Raw genomic sequence first — 15,310 nt, 5'->3', positions numbered from 1 at the left:
CAGTCTTGAGCTTGCAGAGTGCCATTTTTTTCCAGTAAAGCAATCTTAGATTTCCACCTCACAGTGTGCTTTGCCAAAGAGTGGCTCTGGTGCTCAAACAACTTAGGCTTTCAGTCAGCCATCTCCCTCAGACTCCTTCAAAAGCTGGATGAAATGGTGTTTGCCACTTCCAGCAACCTTGAAGGAACCACTCTCCCACATCTCTTCAACGTGAGAAGCATGTCAAGGAGGTGTCTGACAGCTGGCCTTGCCTGCCCGGCACTCTCCTCAGCCCCCCACCAGCACAGGGCAGTGCATGCTGACATCACCTGGACCCCGCTGTCTGAGCTTGCTTTTCTTTGGAGATGCCTGACTGCCCACCTTGACTTGGGTGTCCCCCTGCCCCCTGGCCTTGCTCCTTTTGACTGAGATATGGAGGCTGCATGAGGCATCTGATTGAGGGGCTGTGGCTGTCACCATGGCCTTACAGCATTTCAGGCAGGGTCACTCTCTATTCAATGTGTGGTGTAGTTTGGGTGAGCTGTGGAATGCCTGATCCAAATTTCATTATTTCTGCTTTGCCCTTTAACATCATTAGTCTACATAAAAGACACTTAACCTGGGAAGGATACCACACACTCATCCTCATAGAAGGAAATTGCAGACAGTCTGAAGGGGCTGGGCACTGAAGGAGCAGAGGCAGGTGTCAAAGCTCTCTATGTGGGGTCCCCTGCCTAGCTCTATCTCGCACTGCTGCTCTCCCACCCCAGCCTCAGCTAGAGAGACCACCCCTGCAGGGCTTCTGAATGCCTGCTGAGCTGTGCCCAGGGCTTGCTCCTGGTCAGATTCTGGTCTGCTTTGGTGTCCTTTCAGGGGCCTGCAATATGGGAGCTCCTTGACCTGGCGGTGGAGGCCCTGGCCCTGTAGGAATGGCTCTATGACCTCAGATAACCCATTTTTCTAGCTCTGACCAAGGTGGGATGGGGTGAGGAACTTGGGGGAGTCCAGAGGGCTTTTGTGGGCCCTGCTAGTGCTGAGGATCTGGTCCTGGGGATACAGGAAATGATCCTAACCTTGACATCATTCCCACAGTGTGGTAGATGGATGTTGGGCATGAGTTGCCTTCCCACCCAGCTTGTTCTGTTCCGATAACTGCTGTAGCAATTGTCTCTAGAAAGAGGAGTTTATGCATATTCATGAATCCTATCATTCTGTACACACTACTAGGGGTGGCCTGTTTTTCTGTCAAATGGTGTTTCATCAAAACAGCGAGCTCAGCTGTTGGGATAATTTCCAAAGCCCTAGCTGGCTGGCTTGGTGTTTTTGGATAAGGATGTTTAGGTGTCTTCTCAGAGCACCTTCCAAATGGTGAATTTCTGCTGCAGCAAGATCTGAAATCAGAAGCTTCACCCATCCATGCACAGACACAAATACCTGAGACCTGCAGTGCTGCACAGATGCATTATGTTATCTGTGAACTTTCTGGCCCTACCCTATCTGATTATCCCTAGAAATGTTCTTGACCTTTATTGATTCTTCCTATCCCTAGCAGGTGCTTCATATTCATCTTCCTTTGCACACTTGTGGGCTTGTAGAGTGTTAGATGCTGGCTCTGCCCTGTGCAGCTACATGACCCCTATTTCCTTTCTGGAGCTTCAGTTCTCATCTGCAAAGTGGGGTGGGGATACCACACACCCAAAAGAATCTAGACTCCATCCCCCAGTCCATCCTCCCCTCCCTCTCTTCTCTTTCCTCCTCTAACTCCCTTTCTTCTTTCCTTTCTCCTCCTTCTCCTCCCCCTCCTCCTAAAGGTGCTTACCTGGCACAAAAGTTCTCCATGTTTCTAGGCCTAGGCTAATGCTATTTTCACCCTTCAGCAAAGGTCTGCCAATTTTTGCCCCTCTGTGCATAGTGGATGAGGAAGCATTTGTGCAAACGTCAGTTGTGAAGAGTTCAGTGTTTGTGCTCCTGCTTGTTTTCTGGATCGTTCTTGATTACAAACCAGAGTAAATTCACCTGTTTCTTTCATTCATTCATTTACGCATGCACTCATACATTCATTTGTCAAGCACCCATGATGTGTATCTCCTGTTCTAGTTGGTGATTTGAAAATACAATCCAGTCTTTTTTTTTTTTTTTTTTTTTTTTTTTTTTTTTTTGTATTTTTAGGGCTGCACCCATGGCAAATGGAAGTTCCCAGGCTAGAAGTCCAGTCGGGGCTGTAGCTGCCAGGCTATAGTCTACACCACAGCCACATCAATGCTGGATTCTTAATTCACTGATTCACTAAGCAAGGCCAGGGACTGAACCTGCATGCCTCATGGACACCAGTCTGTTTCGTTACCACTGAGCTACAACAGGAACTCCTACAATCCAGTCTTTAAGGGCTGTAATCACCAGTGAGAATGCTGGACAGCTCCTTGTGCCTGCCCCAGGCTGCTCCCTTTCTTCACTCCCCATCTCTCAGTCAAATAGGCCTAGCCTCCAACCTGTCAACAGTTGGGCAGTCAGTCGGCAGTTCCCATAGTTCCCCTGGTCTTAGGGTGCAATTTAAATGCTCCTTGTCTAAAACACATCTCTGGCAGTTAGCATGTAATATATATGTATAATTGCACATATATATATATGCAAATTTATTTTGTTAAAATTTGAAAAATTCGAAAGTATAAATAGTAAAATAAAAAGTTACCTGTTATCCCCTTGCATAGATATAACCACTGTTACCATTTTAGTGACTTACTTCATTTTTAAAATAACTTGCTAGATAGATAAAAGTCACAAAATTGAGATCATCAAAATATGTAATTTTGCATCTTGTTTTTTTTTCACTTCCCATTGTTTCTATAAAAGTGAAAAATTTCCTTCTCTTCAAAACTTTTTCTGAAAACAGGATTTTACTGATGATGGTGATTTTTCATATTTTTAAAAATATTCCCCTATTTTTGGACATTAAGGTAGTTTTCCCTACTGTGAATTTCATTCAGTCATTATTGTTGCCTTGTCCATGTCAGGCACTGGAGTCCCAGCAGTGAGGATGATGTAATTTGATGTGATCCCATCTCCAAGGAGCTGTGACAGATGATAAAGAGGTAATATGTAAAAGAAAACTAAAACAGGGTAAGAGACTAGAGGGTAATGGAAATAGAGGGCTGGGGGGAAGCATTTTAGATCTAGGGGGCCGGAGGAGGGGAGACACTTGGCTAAATCTAGGAGAGGATTGTTCTAGGCAAGTACAAATGCGCTGAGGTGGGAAAAGATTTGGGCCATTCAAAACAGAGTGAGGACCTTGGGAATAGCTGGTGAGAGCCAGAGAGAGCATGGGATGGGAGGAGCTTGGTAAAGCGAGCAGAGATAATAGAGATAATAAAGGCCTTATGGGCCAATGAAAATAAGTTTGATTTTTATTCTAAGTGTGGAGGAAGCTCAAGAGTTTTGTGGTCTGATGTAGTTTGAGTAGCTTGCTCAGATGCTGGGAGTGGGGTGGTTGGGGAAGGCAGGCTGGATTAGAAGCAAAGGGGACTCTGAAGTCTTCCATGTGGGTAGTAACAAAAGAGTTGATAAGGAGTGGCTGTATTCAGGATTTACCTAAAAGGGAGTGTAGTGTAGACTTACATGAGAGGACTCACTGAGGACCTGTGGGTCTTTGGTCTGAATAATTGGGTAAATGGCGGTGCCCTTTTCTGAAGAGGAAGCACAGGGAGAGTCAGGTTTGGGAAGGGGACTGGAGTTTGATTTGGAAACTTGTAAGTTGGAGATATTTATAAAATATTCAAATAGAGATGATTAGTTGGCAGTCAGATAAATAGGCCTGGAGCTCAGAGGAGAAGCTGGGACTGATACATTAATTTAGAAGTTATCCAGTGTAGATGGCTTTTAAAACTATGAGAGAGTAATAGATCCCTTGGGGAGGGAGTGAGGATGGATGTAGCCCAGGGTCCTGATCCTGGGCCCCCTAGCTTTAGAGAACAAATCGAGAATGATGAGTCAGCAGAAGGATGGGAAGGCCCTTGAGTTAGGAGGAAAACCCAGGCTGCGCTAGGGAGAGACATTTTCTGTTCATTTTAGATCATGTCTTTAGAATAAATTCCTAGCAGTGGAATTACTAGGTCAAAGTGAGTATGAACACATTTAAAACTCTCGCTAAATGTTGTCACATCATTTTCCAAAAAAGTCACATCAATTTATATTTCCATTATCGGTACCTGGTTTTGCCCATGGCAGAGAACCATTACATCTTTGCCAATTTAATAGGCAAAAAATATGACATCCTGATTTTAACTTGTAATTCTTTGGCTTCTAGTGAGCTTGAACCATTTTTATTTTCTATGCTTATTGCTTATTTGTGTTTCATATACAGGTTATCTTTTGGTGACCATTTCTATTACGGTTATATAACATTATTTTGTTAGAGGATTTTTTTTTAATATGTTAAAAATGATCCTTTGCTGTATTTCTTACAAATTTTTTTTGGGGGTTTGCTGTTTTCCTTTTAATTTCACTATAGTGTTTTCTGATATAGGGTTTTATGTTTTTGCTAAAATACACCTATCCTTCTTGTTTTCTATGAGTGCTTGCTTTGCCGTTATGTTAAGAAAAGCCCCTCCACCGCTATATTTTGGGGAGGGCTGATAAATCAATTTTTCATGCCATTTTTGTTAAATTTGGTTAACAAAAATAAATTGAGTAGTCTTTATTTTCTTCTATATTTTGGCATAGATTTTATAGTAGGAAATGATCTGTTCCATGAAGTCCAGAAAACATGCACCAGTAACTTCAAAAGCACCCAAGCACTTTCCAAGGCAGCGTGTTGACAGCACTTTCTTATCTCTTCTGTAGTTATAGTCTGCTCTGGAACGTTACTTCCTGTTGAGCTATTTTTACCTGATTTATTATTTCCACTGAATATTACATTTTTACATGTGGATGGAATTTATTAGCATATAACTGTGGCTAATGTTATCTCATAATTTTATCAGCATATGTTATGCCACTTTTCTTATTTCCAATACCTTTTTTTTTAATTAGATTTGTTAAAGTTTTATATTTTATTGGGTTCTTCAAAGGGTCAGCTCTCAAATTTACTAAATAATCTTAATGTTTCCTCTTTCAAATGTATCAGTTTCTTATTTAATCGCTATTATTTTCCCTCATTTCCACAGGCTCACCCTGCTTAATTCTCTTTAGTCCTCCAGCTGCATTTCCATTCTGCATGGACAGAACTGCCAACTACCTCTTTCTCCCTCTCTCTTTCTCTCTTTCTCTGAATGCTCAGAAGACAAAGAATTCCATTGCCGTTAGGTATTTGTGTTGCTGAGAAATCTGAGGTCAGAAAGATTTCCATTCCTTCAAAGCTTGTTTTTTTTTTTTTTTCCTGTCTATATGCTTATGGGCTTATAAACTGAGTATTTGCATCCCCCCAAATGCATATATTAAAGCCCTAACCCCCGGTGTGACTGTATTTGGAAAATAATAAAATAAAATGCAGTAAATAATTTGTGTTGAAAGAGGTCATAAAGGTGAGGCCCTGATATAATAGGATCAGTGTCCTTGTAAGAAAAGATACCCAGAGAACTCTTTCTCTGCATTTGCACAAAAAAGAGGTCATGAGCACAAAGCGAGGTGGTGGCTGCCTGCAAAGCAAGAAAAGAGGTCTCAGGATGAAGCTTACCATGCTGACACTTTGATTTTGGTTTCCAGTTTCCAGACCTGTTGTTTAAGCAGACATGAGCTACCCTTGATTGAGAATGTGGCCTTTTCTCATTCATTTTATCTGGTGCTCAGTCAACACTTTCAATCAGTAGACTGGAGTCTATCTTCATTTTAGCAAATTTTCTGATTTTAGTTTTTGGATGTTTCCTTCTGTTTTATTTTTATCAATAAAACCATCTGTTTTATTTTAACCTTCCAAGTTATTCTTTTATGGGAATTGGGACCCCTTGGAAAGGTTAGCTCTTCATGTCTGTTATCCTTTCTCTCATTTTCTCTGTTTTCCTTTTATTAACTCAAGGAGACCTGACATTAAAACAGCATCATTCAGATGGGGCAGAGACCTGCAATCTTGGCTTTGATTGGCTTGGCTTTCAAATGACTTGGCTTTCCCTTATCTTTTCCTCCATAGGTATTCAGCTTAAACACAATATTCCTAACCCTGGACCTTGCTATAAAGTGCTCTCTTGGAGGTGAGAACTGAGGAAATACTACAGAAAGAAGGAGGAGGCAGAAAGAACACTAAGACTGAGAGGTATCAATATTGAGAAGAGCTTCTGAGACTGGTCACTTGTTCATTCGTGTATTGAGTTAGAACACCCAGTATATTTGGACTTTGTTGCATGCTCAGACTGCTTCTTCTTCAAGATAGCTTATTCTAGTTTCACTGATGCAATATCCTCTAGGAAAAAGAAAATCTGACTCCTTGTATCAAATTTATTTCAGTGATAGGCCATTTCTCTTCATCTTCCTCCTTGTATACTACAGGATCTTTTCACTGGTCCAGTGGTTTTTCTCTTAATCCCTCTAAGGTGAAGCAAAATTCCCACTGCTAAAACCTCTTTCATCCTTCAGCTCTCATGCTGGGCAGATGTCCTTGACACCCTAGCTCTCTGGGAATACAGCCCTCCCCATGGTCTCTCCTTGCCTCTTGGTACTGGGAACTCTGTAGAAGTGATGTCTTCCTAGTACTTCTTGCTTCTCATGTTCAGTGCCCATGGATCAATCCCATATGACTTTTAAATCTGGTTCATATTTTACCATATAGGATAATTTCCTTAAGATTCAGAGTAATGACAACATGGCTAGTTTCTAGTACTCATTTTATGAGTTTCCATGGAGATCTGAGAGTATGGTATGGTATGGAATCAAAGTGATGTAAAAAAGTATTTAACAACTGGTTATGGCATGGCTCAACACAATCAGTGTGGGTTTGGCCTCATACAACCAGCATGGCTGTGCTGAGATGTACCAGCTGAATACCAGTCTTCACCAGAAGGTAGATTCCTAGGCCTACTTAACTGTCTCATCCAAAAGCCCTGGCCAGAATGAAGTTTACACTTTGGAGCTAATCATATGTTCAATAGCAGCCAGTTTTCCTTAGCAGCCAGGAGATACTGAGGTATGTTGGATGAAATGGCAATATTTCCTTGAACAGCACAAGAAAGAGCTCACTTCTCAGCAGAATGTGTTCTTGGTGCTATTCTTGTATCTTTCCCTTTCATAACACAATCTAAGTATTGCTTATCCTTTCACTTCCTGTTGTATTGCATTCTTGGAGTTGTAGTCTCTGACCAGATGTCTAGAGAGTGGATTAGATGAGGAAGGTAGGCGGGCAGCCAAGACGGACAAGCTGGACACTTCAAGAATGGCCATTTTTTGTTGTCTTTTCTGGAATGTTAGCTCCATGCAAACAAGGGACTTGCCTGTTTTGAAATTTTCTTTGTTTATTTTTAGCACTTTATCCTCAGGTCTTAGAACAGGAGTTCAGCAGAGAGCTGACTAACTGAACATGTGAATGAATGAGCAGGCCAATTCCAGATGCTCTTCTCAGAGTTGCTGCTTCTTCATCCTTGCAGTTCCTTTCCTCCAATGACTCTTTTTCTCTCCTCATGTCCTTTGCTGCAGTGTCTCCCCTGCTCTCACCTCAGGAGGGCTCCCTGGCCTGTTGTGGGCCACGCTCAACAGGAATCAGAGTTTATGCCTAGCAGTTGTATGACTGGACTCATGCAATCTGCCCTGGTCCTCAAGCAGAGACCTTGCTTTGGAGGTTGGTGCCTCGTTAAGTGCAGGAACCACACTCCTGAGGCCATTGTACAAACTGTTTCAGATCTGGACTGCCACTTTCAATCACACACACACACATACATTGTTGGTATTAATTCAAGCAGAGGTTACTTTGAAAATTAGCCTTTGACCTTGACTGTAGATTTCACCTGAGCCATAGGTTAGGGTGGGGTAGAGATGCAGATGGAGCAGGCTCAAGGCTTGAAGCATGAGGCCCAGAGGACACAAGGGCAGCTGACCTGGGCTACTTTTGGCAGGCAGCCCCCTCTTTGGGCTACAGAGCCTGGAGAAGCACCCTCACTTGTCCAATGCTATAAAGGCATCTCAGAAGCCTCCCAAGCTCATACTGCCCCTGGTGCAGAAATGGGGGTGGGGCGGGGGTAGGGACTGAGCAGCTGCACATGGCCTGCCTCTGCCCAGAGGCCTTTCTTACCTTGTATGGGTTTGCTTGGGGTCCTCCTCATGAACCCCAAGGAACACTGCTTTATTTTAGTTTCAAGAGTAAACCTGTTTTGGTAAGATTACTTGGGCCTCTCATTGGATAGAATCCTCTGGTTTTATCTAGCTCTTGCTCAAACGTCATTTCATTGAGTCTGGGTCTGAGGACCAACCCTACCACTTTCTACTCTTGAAATCCTTTAGTTCCTGTTAGTGTCCTTCAGAGTTGTTCTTTGGATTGAATTGGAAAATGTTTATCCATTCTTCAGTGTGGTATCTGGCACCTATTGGTGCTCACATGGGCCAGCTGCTTCTGCAGAGCCTCATCATAGCCACATGGAGAGCTAGAGGGGACCCTCCCTCCCGAGCACCCCAAGAATAGATGATCTGGAATCCAGACCCCAGCCCAGTGCTCCTTCCTTTCACAGGGCTCTCTTGAGGCTGAGAAATTTAATGACTATATGAATATCTTTGTCAGATTTTCTCAGGCAAAAAGTATGTCTTAACTCTCCATTTGCTGTCCTTAAGAGACCACCAGGAGCTGCTCTGCTTTGTCTTCAGCATGACCACCTGCTGGAGAAACTCTTAACCACTGGCCCATATGGGATGGGCTGCCCATCCCTCCTTTCTAGATGCACAGGCCCTGGCAATGCCCTCCCTTTGTGTGTGCATGTGAGTGAAAATGTTGTGAACTCCTGAATCCTAGGCTTTTCCCAGATTTCTGCTATAATTCCAGAACAGCAGTGTTGGAGTCACTTTGGAATAAATAAAAATTTTATTTTCAGATAGCTTTGATCATGATGATTTACATAGAGCTAATCCATTTTTCTTTGTTTAAGGCTGAAGCATGGTTAATATATCCATTGCTTGTAGAATATGTTACTTCCTATGTGGGCCACCTATGTGTTACTTAAAAACAATATTTGGGGTCATGTGGAATAAAGACCTACAATGCTGTGCTCCTATTAAGCATCAATTCCATGATCCATGAATAGCCTGGGGATTTTTTTGGAAAAATGTTTGCATGTTTACTGCTTGTGAAGTGATGTGCTAAGTGCTTTGCGGGTCTTCTTTCATTTAACACAGCCGCCTTATGAGGTAAGAACTACTGCTAGCCCGCTTTTATGCATGAGAAAGCTGTGTACATAGAGCAGTAAGGTGACATAAGCAAGAGCAGATAACCAGCCCACAGTGAAGCCAGGATTAGATCCCTCCAGACATTTTGGCTTTGCTTTCAACTGCTTTGCTTTCAACTGCTTAATAATCACATTTGGTCTAAATTTGCATTTTTCTGATTAGTAATTGGTTGAGAATCGTTTGATATACTTATGTCCTTTTAGGTATTCTCTTCTTTTAGCTATATCTTAAAATTACTTTTTCTCTTTTGATTTCTCTTAGGATATTTTTAATAATAATCCTTCACTTGTTTCATGAATTGTAAATATGTTCTCTAGTTTTAGCTTGCTTTTTCACTTTATTTATGTTGTCTTTTGATAAACAGAAATTCTTAGGTGTAAAGTCATAATTGTTATTTGTATTTTCTTTTTTTTTTTTGTCTTTTGTCTTTTTTGTTGTTGTTGTTGTTGTTGCTATTTCTTGGGCCGCTCCCGCGGCATATGGAGGTTCCCAGGCTAGGGGTTGAATCGGAGCTGTAGCCACCGGCCTACACCAGAGCCACAGCAACGCGGGATCCGAGCCGCGTCTGCAACCTACACCACAGCTCACGGCAACGCCGGATCGTTAACCCACTGAGCAAGGGCAGGGATAGAACCCGCAACCTCATGGTTCCTAGTCGGATTCGTTAACCACTGCGCCACGACGGGAACTCCGTTATTTGTATTTTCTGTGGAATGTCAAATTGGAGCTGCAGGTGCCAGCCTACACCACAGCAACTCTGGATCTGAGCCACATTTGCAACCTATGCCACAGCTTGAGGCAGTACCAGGCCAGGGATTGAACCCACATCCTCTTGGCCACTATGTCAGGTTCTTAACCTGCTGAGCCACAATGGGAACTCCATCCATATTTCTTGTTGTTTTTTGTTTTTCGCTTTCTAGGGCCGCACCTGCTGCATGTGGAAGTTCCCAGGCTAGGGGTCAAATTGGAGCTGCAGCTGCCGGCCTACGCCACAGCCACAGCAAAGCTGGATCCAAGCCACATCTGCAAACTACACCACGGCTCATGGAAAAGCTGGATCCCTGACCGACTGAGCGAGGCTGGGAATCGAACCTGCATCCTCATGCTTACTAGAGTCGGATTTGTTTCCATTAAGCCATGACAGGAACTCCTTCCATCCATGTTTTTTAAGGTTAGCAGTTTTTGTGTCTTATTTAAGAAGTTCTTCCTCTTCCAGGGTCATAAATACATGCCCCTAAACTTTTCAAGCTTTGGCTTTTTACATCGAAGTCTTAAATCCATCAGGAGTTGATTTTTGCGTATGATATGAGGTAGCAATTCAACGTAAAGTTTCTTTTCTTTTTTTTTTTTTTTTTTTTTTGTATTTTTGCCTTTTCAAGGGCTGCTTCCCACGGCATATGGAGGTTCCCAGGCTAGGGGTCTAATCGGAGCTGTAGCCGCCAGCCTACACCACAGCCACAGCAACTCGGGATCCGAGCCGTATCTGCAACCTACACCACAGCTCATGGCAATGCTGGATCCTTAACCCACTGAGCAAGGCCAGGGATCAAACCGGTGAGCTCCTGGTTCCTGGTCAGATTCATTAACCACTGAGCCATGACGGAAACGCCATAAAATTTCTTTATATAGGTAATCTGTGGTTCCAATGCACTTTATCAGCCAGCCCACCTGTCTTAGTTGAGTTCCTCCAAAGGCATAGTCTCAGGTTGTTTATTTAGAGGTGATGACAGGCAGAGAGCGTGAGGATGTGAGGAGAACAAGACAAGGAAGTGTACAATCACAGCTGCTACCGTGGACAACAGGGTTCAAGTCCACTAGGACCTGCCAGGATGCCTTCCAGGATCATCCACTTGAGAGATGGGAAGCAGGAGAATTTATCCGCCATCTCCCTTTCCTCTTATTTGTGGTCTGTCCCCTTGGGTGTCAGGCCCACACTTCTGGGCTGCCTCTTAGTACATACTTAAAGTTCTCCCAAGATATCCGGTCAAGGCTGGGGCAAAAAGTGGAATAGTATTGGGTGGGACACCCCAGTGCCAGGTGAACAAGCTGGCATGGAACTACATTGGGAGGTGAGGAGTGGGTGTGACCCAGGACACCACGGTGGTCTGTTACGCCCTCCAGATTGTGTCTTTACCAGAGGTGCTCCAGGGGCTCCTGCCCAGAACTGGACCTTAGGAGCTTCTCTACCCTGCTCTGCAACCTGAGTGGCTGGAGGCAACCTTAGGAGGCAACCTGAGCGTCTGGAGGCAACCTTAGGAGGCAACCTGAGTGGCTGGAGGGCAGCGGGAGGGAGGGGCTGGGGAGCCAGAGCCTGTATGCCTATTGCTCCCTCCCAGCTGTGCTGCCTGTGTTGGCAGAGTCCCTCCTCTCCAGACAGTATGTCCCTCTGAGAACTGGGGACATTGTGTTCCCCACATCCCTTCAGACCTCCACGCCTCCACCCAGCCCTTTGTAAAATGTCACATTATAAACCCTCTGGTGGGAGTTCCTGCTGTGGCTCATCAGAAATTAAACTGACTAGTATCCATGAAGATGCAGGTTCGATGCCTGGCCTTGCTCAGTGGGTTGGGGATCCGGCCTTGCTGTGAGCTGTGGTGTGGGTCACAGATGGGGCTCGGATCTCACATGGCTGTGGCTGTGGCGTAGGCCAGCAGCTGCAGCTCCGTTTCGAACCCTAGCCTAGAAACTTCCATATGTCACATGTGTGGCCCTAAAAAAGCAAAAACAAACAAACAAACACAAAAATACAAATGCAAACAACTAATCATACAAAACACCCTCTGGTTCCTTCAGACCATGATAGGTATAGCACCAGCAGCACCACTGTCCCACCGAGATGCAGGCACACGCAGGTGCCCAGCTTCACCGTGCCCTCCCTGGGTACCAGCTCCGTGCCTGCATATTGCTAGCAGCTAAGGTCAAGGTGAATTTACACAACTCCTGCCCTCAGAAAGCTTCCTGCCTAGTGAACAAGATAAATGAAAGGAGAGAAAGGTAAGCCCAAAGGACAGCAGACCATGCTCAGAATGACTAGGAGGCTGAATCTCTCCCACTTAGGAGTGAGCCCTGCCCCCGCCCCTGCCCCTGCCTCGCAGGCCCTCTGAAGTCAGACTACCACCCAAGCCTCCTGGTGTGTGCAGCCCTCTTCCCCTTCATCCAGGCTCGATTCAGGCTTGTCCCTTATTCTCTTTCATGACTACAGTCAGAGGTTTCTGCTGACAGACTGATGTCCCCTTTATAGATATTCACATAACTAAAAACCAGGCTTCGGATGCATAAATATCATATTGACAAGAGTGAATGAGGAGAATGGGGAAATTTATGGTCTTTTAGCCAAGCACAGGGATTTTGTGGTAGCATTTTTCCCCTTTTCCATCTGAAATCTGCAGAGGCTGATATACTAATAGCTGTGATTTGCATAACTTCTGGAGTAAAGCAGAAGAAGCCAGGCTGCAGGCAGACAGTCTGTCTCTGCTGGAGTGGGGCGGAGCCTTGTATTATTAGGAAGAGGACACATAAATATGTCAGTCCCTGAATGCCTGTGAGGGAGACCTGGCATGGATGGAATGGGTATGTGAACCAGAAGGTGGCTTCTAAGCCACTCACCTGCAACAGAGTATCTAAATCAAGGCCTTGGTGGGGTGGGGGTGGGGGAGGGGACTGCCCTCACCTGCTCCTGAGGAGTTCCAGGTCCACCCAAGCCAGCTCTTCAAGGTAGCTGGTGTGGAGTTGCACAGACATTGGCTGTCCTGGTTGAAGGCAAGTCTTCTCTGAATTGAAGTTCATGTACTGGAGCACTTTGAAGAAATTAATCACTGTCAGGTCTATGCTATAATTCATGCCAGGCTCACAGAATGATAAAAGAGTCTGCCTTAAATGAGTTAAATGTTTACCCTTGTTGCACCACCAAGGGGGATCCCTCTGATATAGAGGAAATAAATGGGCCTGGAGTGGGAAACAGCAGGCTCCACATGTCCTAGGCTAAGGGAGCTACTCTGCTTGGGAAGAGAGGCAACGTGGCTTTGTGAGGTTCTTATGATAATGCAAGATCACAAAGGAAATGAACCCAGTGCAGTGTGTGTGCTCTCTAAAGAGTGCTATTGTTAAATTTTGTTTTAGTTGGGCTCTTTTGTCAAACACTTCATTCAGAGTCTGTGAAGAGCAGTCTGGGATGGGGTAAGCTTTATCAGTTGCTTCCGAAGGCAAGAGTCATGATGTTTTCCGACAGTTCCAAATTTTATGAATTCCCCACTAGAAAGTCTTATTGTTTGTACCACCTATGGCCTCTCACTCTTTTGAAGATTAAAAGCCTCTTGGTGGAGGCAGGGCGACAAATTTGTCTGCAGTGGCTGTCAAGGCCATGGCCATAGAGGCCCATAGGAGGAGCCTGGAACCTTGTGAGACTCAGTGGCCAGAGAGCCTCAAGAGTGATTAAGCAGTAGAGCAGATGTGAAAGTGCGGATGGGCTGAGTACCGGCGCCAAAGGACATTATCGTCTTTCCCCACTCTCAGTCGGCTTGCCTCTTATTCCTCCCTGGGCTACAACTGTTATTAACGTTCAGATTTTGGAGATAATGGTTTTAATTAAACTACTTTGCTGTTTACTACTGTTTCGGGAATTTGCTAATTAATCTTTATGTAATTGTTTTGCAATGGTTGTACAGCAAAAAGTTCTTAAATTATAAGTTGAAGCTCTCCCAGAGAATCTAATTTCTAATCAGACTCCCACGTTAATCGGCAGCCATGGGGGCGGGGAGGGCATTAACCATTTAAAGTCCCTCCCAATGTGGAGGTTGTCTTTGACCTGGCAGGTTGACTTTGCTGGGGAGAGGCTCACATTGATCTCTGCATTTTGGTGGTGCTGAGGGATCCTGCCGACAGGATTAAGATAGTAGCCCTTCCTCCACCTTAATCAGCATCAAGAAACTACTTGTGATGCTATGTTTGTAGAGACTGTTTCTGTGAAATGTTTATTCCATAGGGACACCTAAAGCCCCACCTTTATAAAACCCTAGACTCCTGGAGCCATAGTTCATAAAAGGTCTGGGGGAATTTACATCCACTGAACTTAGGAAATGAACGATAGTGTGTTAAAAGATGTCTCCAAGTATCCCCCAATATGTGGCGTGAAGTATGGAGCATTTCTAACAGATATTAGAGGTAACTGGATTTCTTAATTTGTGAAATAAGAGCAGTCCTCAAGTACTGCTACAGCGTGTTTCTCTACCTTGGTCAGCATCTACCTCTTTCTGATTCAAGGTGTCAGCTGTTCTTTGCAGGAAACACCCTCAGCAGGAAGCCCCTTTTCTTATCACTTTAGCAAAGCTGTATTGTAACTAACTTTTATTTATTTATTTATTTAGTCTTTTTAGGGCTGCGCCTCTGGCATATGGAGGTTCCCAGGCTAGGGGGCGAATAGGAGTCGTAGCCACTGGCCTACACCACAGCCATAGCAAAGCCAGATCCGAGCCACGTCTTTCACCTATACCACAGCTCATGGCAACACCAGATCCTTAACTCACTGAGCAAGGCCAGGGACTGAACCTGCGTCCTCATGGATGTTAGTTGGATTTGTGTCTGCTGAGCCACTACAGGAACTCCTGTAACTAACAGGCCCCTCCAAGCTATTCTCATCTCCATCCCAAGCGCACCTTACAAATCTTTTAACCACACAATACCTTGTCTAATTTGTCATTCTTTCTGTAGATCAAAGGAGTGGAAATGAAGACTAAGTAACTAAGTAATTAACAGATGACCAGGTCTCTTCCCCAGCTTCCTGTTCAGTCATCTGAACTGTGACCAAACTGTGTGAACAAGATAACATCTAGTCCAAGATCATGAGGGGTTGACAAGCCTGCTTGCAGTGAAGGATGGTGACAACTCTGACCCCCATCTCAATGATCAACTATGATTACTTCTCTGTTTCCTTTTAAAAGCTTTCTTGGCCAAGAAGAATCTTCAGAAGTGGTTTTTCAGGGGATAC

At 44.4% G+C, this 15,310-nt stretch overlaps 1 long non-coding RNA gene across 1 annotated transcript in view; it reads left to right on the top strand.

Moving 5' to 3' along the window:
* Positions 1-9,142, top strand: part of LOC110260972 — an 82,077-nt gene extending 72,935 nt beyond the window's left edge. The window contains exons 2-3 of the long non-coding RNA XR_002344620.1: positions 2,991-3,068; positions 6,098-9,142. This is a non-coding gene — a long non-coding RNA (uncharacterized LOC110260972). The remainder of the gene's footprint in view (positions 1-2,990; positions 3,069-6,097) is intronic.

The sequence above is a fragment of the Sus scrofa genome, chromosome 6 (assembly GCF_000003025.6).
Source record: "Sus scrofa isolate TJ Tabasco breed Duroc chromosome 6, Sscrofa11.1, whole genome shotgun sequence".
NCBI lineage: Eukaryota > Metazoa > Chordata > Mammalia > Artiodactyla > Suidae > Sus > Sus scrofa.
The sequence above is the reverse complement of the archived record's forward strand: the minus strand, read 5'-3'. Positions and strand labels throughout refer to the sequence as shown.